A 4,985-nucleotide genomic window follows, 5' to 3' on the forward strand; every position below is an offset into this window, starting at 1 on the left:
TTGTAATAGTTTCTGAGATCCTACTGTATATCACCAAAATGTGTTCAAGAAATGACTTTTAAAAATTAAGTGAGGGGGCTGGGTTTGTGGCTCAGTGGTGGAATGCTTGCCTAGCATCTGTGAGGCACTGGGTTCGATTCTCAGCACCACATATAAATAAATGAATGAAATAAAGGTCCATCAGCAACTAAAAAATATGTATAGGGGCTGGGGATGTGGCTCAAGAGGTAATGCGCTCACCTGGCATGCGTGGGGCGCTGGGTTCCATCCTCAGCACCACATAAAAATAAAATAAAGATGTTGGGTCCACCGAAAATGAAAAAATAAGTATTAAAAAACTCTCTCTCTCTCTTTAAAAAAATTAAAAAGAAAATATGTATAAAAAATTAAATGATGGGCTGGGGATGTGGCTCAAGCGGTGGCGTGCTAGCCTGGCATGCCTGGGGTGCTGGGTTTGATCCTCAGCACCACCACATAAAAAAATAAAATAAAATAAAGATATTGTGTCCACAAAAAACTAAAAAATAAATATTAAAAAATTCTCTCTCTCTCTCTCTAAAAAAAAATTAAATGAGAATGGGATATTTTGGTAGTCTCTTTAGAAATTGTTTCCCCCCCTTCTTTTTAACAAGAATATATGTATTAACACTCAGAATTAAGCACTATTTAGAAGCATGTCTCTATCCCTCTCTTCTCTCTCTCTCTCTCTCTCTCTCTCTCTCTCTCTGATATATCTTCCTGATATAGTCAATTTTATAAACTTTCTCTGTCGGGTTGAATTGTCCAATTGGTGAGCACAACACCTGAGGTGCCCTGTGCATCTGAGTTACACATGTGCCAAGATTTTAATTGCCTTTGGCCTTCGGGGGACCTCACTGGGCCCAGGCAGCCAAGGTCTCAGTTAAATGAAGGCAGCCTCCTACATCTAATCTGGTGAGTGTTGAAGGCTGTCCCTGTGCATGGAAGGCACTGGACACCACTTTCTATGTGGCTCTTTGAACCTTCTATCTCTGCTATTCTTTTCCTGTTCTCCTACCTTCTTTTTTTTTTTTTTAAGATTTTTAAAATTTTTTTTAGTTGTTGATAGACCTTTATTTTTATTTATTTATATGTGGTGTTGGGAATCGAACCCAGTGCTCACACATGCCAGGCAAGTGCGTTACCACTGAGCCCCAGCCCCAGCCCTGTTCTCCTACCTTCTAACCCCAGTTTTGTGAACAAATTCTCATTTTTCTTGGGCAGGCTTCTTTTCCCAGTCAGCCTAGGATTTGCTGGTCTTCAGTCAGGGCCATTCAGTTGCTATTGTCTGGCAGCTCAGATTCTCTTTAAGGCCAAACTGGCTATCTGTTTAATAAACCCAGCAGTAAGCCAAGAAAAAAGAATGAATAAAGATAACACAATCTACTAACTTTCTAATTTTCACTCACCAACTGATTATAAGCAACATCTAGACAGTGAGGACCTAACTTTATGTACTGCAGTGTACTATATGGTGCATTTTTTTTGAGGTGCTGGAGATTGAACCCAGGGTCTCATACATGCTAAAAAGTACTCTACCACTTAGCTGCACTAGCCCCAGTCCTCAGATATCGTACAACTTATGTACTTTCCCGAGACAAATGCCTAAGACAAAATTGGTAAGGAATGATTGAAATAATGAATTGCATAGATTGATTTTTAGAAAATGAAACAAAACAAAACAAAAACAAAAAAAACCCACTAAACATTAACACTGCCCTGATGACAAAGTAAACTGTGTGAAGACAGGAGCTGGTATGGTTTGCAGAAGGGCATGGAACTAGGTTGAAGATATTTTGGCTCTGTTCCCAGCTTGGCTGCCTCATTACCATGTGACCTCAGGCCAGTTATTTTACCTTACTGAGCTCTAGTTTCCTCACCCCCAAATGACATAGCAATACTTGCCGTTTCTACCCCAAGGCTCTTCTGAAAATGATATGAAAGTGATATGAATACTTTGAAAAATCCTAGAGGGCATTCTTATGATGTAAAAGAATGATCTTAGGTTTAAGATAAAGGAGCTATGGTACTTTGAGATTAGTATGAAATTGGGTTAAACACTGAAGTAGGGATTCTCACAGTGGTTTTACTTTTGAATTTTAACTATAAAGTATTGTATTGCTTCATAGCTATTACATAAGATTAGTAAGATCTGGTTTTAAAGTGATTGTGTCTTCTCTTAAATATGACTCAATTATTTAAAAATTTCTTGAGTATAATATAAATATTAATGGAAAAAATATGATTTTTCAGAATGTTGGTGTTGTGATGGGCAAATGGTGCGACTTATGCAGTGGAGGGAGAGAAAGAATGTCCACGCTTTTTTGCCCTTTTCAATGCTTTATTCATTCAAATAATGCAATACAATTTCACTCTATAGGTTCCTAATCAAGAAAACGACAATCCTTAATGCTAGGCACTGCAATAGACATAATCAATTCACAGCAAACAATTCTAGATTAATTCTAAGCACTGCAAACACACTTAAATCATCAGAGGCTCCTGATACACATTCCCTCTGCATGCTAAGCTCAAGTGTCAGATCAAAAGTCTCAAGCCCTAGGCTTTAAGTCCAGCAGATGCACACTGACTCAGGCCCCGGTGATCAGATCAGGAACCAAGGCAGTCTTCCCCTGGGGTGGAGCTGATGGCTGGTTAAGGGTCATAGGGAGAAGTTGCAGTTCTCACCAGGGCCAAGATGTGGCTGTAGAGTTTGAGAATGGTGAGGAAGATGCAGAGGATCAGGCAAACAATGAGAAGAGTTGGGATGTCAGTTCAAGGTCCTCATCAGGCTCTCCAGCATGAGGGCATCAGTGTCAGCTGGCTGAATGTCTGTTCATTTGCTCCATCATTTATACTAAATTTGGGGGCTTCTTTCAATCCCTATCAGCTGCCACCAGATTTCTCAGTGATGTCATTTGTCCTGGGGTTAAAGCATCTGAGGACAACATGACAGAGACTTCACTCTGAGCTTGTCAGGGTGGGGAGAAGTGACTTGTTTATGTCAGGGCTATGCCTGATGATCATATTGGAGGGCTCCATAGACATGACTGGTGAGACTACAGGTTGCCAAGTAGAGTTTTTAAAATGGAGTTGCTGAGGTAAGGCCTAAGGCCATCCTTACAGTTGGTCATATTTAAAATGAAAAAAAATTTTAAGAGTAGTTTCTGTACCACATTTTGGAATAAATGTATTTCATTTGATGAATCATGCCCATGTTTAACTTTTATACAATCTACATTCCATTATATAAGTAAAAAATTTCAATTGTCTAAATACAAATCCATCAAAGCAATAATTTTATTTAGCTGAATTTCAGATGTTAAGACCACATGTTAGAAAATTTTTAATTACTGTATTTATTCAGTGATTTTAATACTGAGGTTTGAATTTTTAACAACCATAAAAATGAGATTTTTTCCCCCTTTTTCTGCTATTGGGAGTTGAATCCAGGGCCTTGTACATGCTGAGTAAGTGATCTACCACTGAGTTATATCCCCCATCTTTTAAAAAATTTACTTTGAAACAGGGTTTCACTAAGTTACCCTAGCTGGTCGTGAACTTGCAATCCTCTTGCCTTAGCCTCCCAAGTAGTTGGGATTACAAACAGCATGTGCCACCATTCTCAGGTTTTGTTTCTTTCTTTCAGTGCTGTGGATTGAACTCAGGGCCTTTTTCCATGCTAGGAAAGTGCTCCATCACTGAGTTACATCCCCCATGCCCACCTTAAAAGTGAAATTCTATATACTATTTCATTGCTTTTACCAAGGTCATGTGCAAATCTAAAACACCAGGTGAATATTGTTCAGCTTCACCCAGATAGCATAAATCATCTAGAGTATTACCTATTACCTACTTCATTAAACAAGCATGCATTTCTTTTTTATTTTGATTATGGTCTCTGTAATTAATTAATTAAGTTTGGTACTAGGGATTGAACACAGGAACATTTAACCACTGAGGCACATGCCCAGCTCGTTTTTTTTTTTTGGGTGTGTGTGTGTGTGTGTGTGTGTGTATTTTATTTAGAGACAGGGCTTCCCTAAGTTGCTTAGGGCCTTGCTAAATTGCTGAGGCTGGCTTTGAACTAGTGATTCTCCTGTCACAGCCTCCAAACCATGGGGATTACAGAGGTGTGCCACTGCTCTCAGCTATAATTTATTTCTTATTAATACAAATAGAAGTCATTAATTATGACAACTTAATGTTTTATCCAAACTTTGAGTGTATGCGCACTCTCTCTAGTGGACCAAAAATAATTAAAAAAATGGATGGTGTAATAAATTTAGAACAAAAGCTATTGAATAAAATTCACTTCTGTCTTATCATCGTAATTTATTCTTACTATTACAGGTTTTAAAGTCTTTTCAATGTCATAAAATATTAAAGTTCTTAAATTTCTGTAGTTATGCCTTTGCTGTGGGGCTTATCAGGCTTCTGAGAAATATCAGTTGATGGAGTGGGTTTGAAAGGTTCAGTTAGCATTTCTTAGGTTTTGAATATTTCCTGTTTTTTTTAAAAAAGCTGAGGGCTAGGGGGCAGGTAGCTCAGTGGTAGAGTGCTTGCTAGCATGTGCAAAAGCCTGGGCTTGCTTCCCTTGCCCTGAAAGGAAAAAAAAAAAGAAAAAAAAAAAAAGAGCTGAGACCTTGAGGCATCCTTCAGAGTATTAGAGAGAGACTTACTAGATGAAAGACTAGGAAATTTGGTGTTTAAACAAAAAGGGACAAGTGAAACATCACTTGTTTCTGCTGAAAGAGACAGAAAGAAGAGCTTTAAAGATTAAATTTAACAAATATTCAAATATTGATTAGCATGCACCAGGCCCTCTAAGGGTATTAACTCATTTAATGTAATTCTCACAATGGCTGTATCCTTGATTTTGCTTCCTAGTACAATAGAAGAAGTCTTGCTTTATTTCAGAGGAGAACCAATCAGTTTTAACAAGTCTGCAGTGCCCTGGCTAACAA

This window comes from Marmota flaviventris, chromosome 16 (assembly GCF_047511675.1).
Source record: "Marmota flaviventris isolate mMarFla1 chromosome 16, mMarFla1.hap1, whole genome shotgun sequence".
In the NCBI taxonomy this organism is placed as follows: Eukaryota; Metazoa; Chordata; class Mammalia; order Rodentia; family Sciuridae; genus Marmota; species Marmota flaviventris.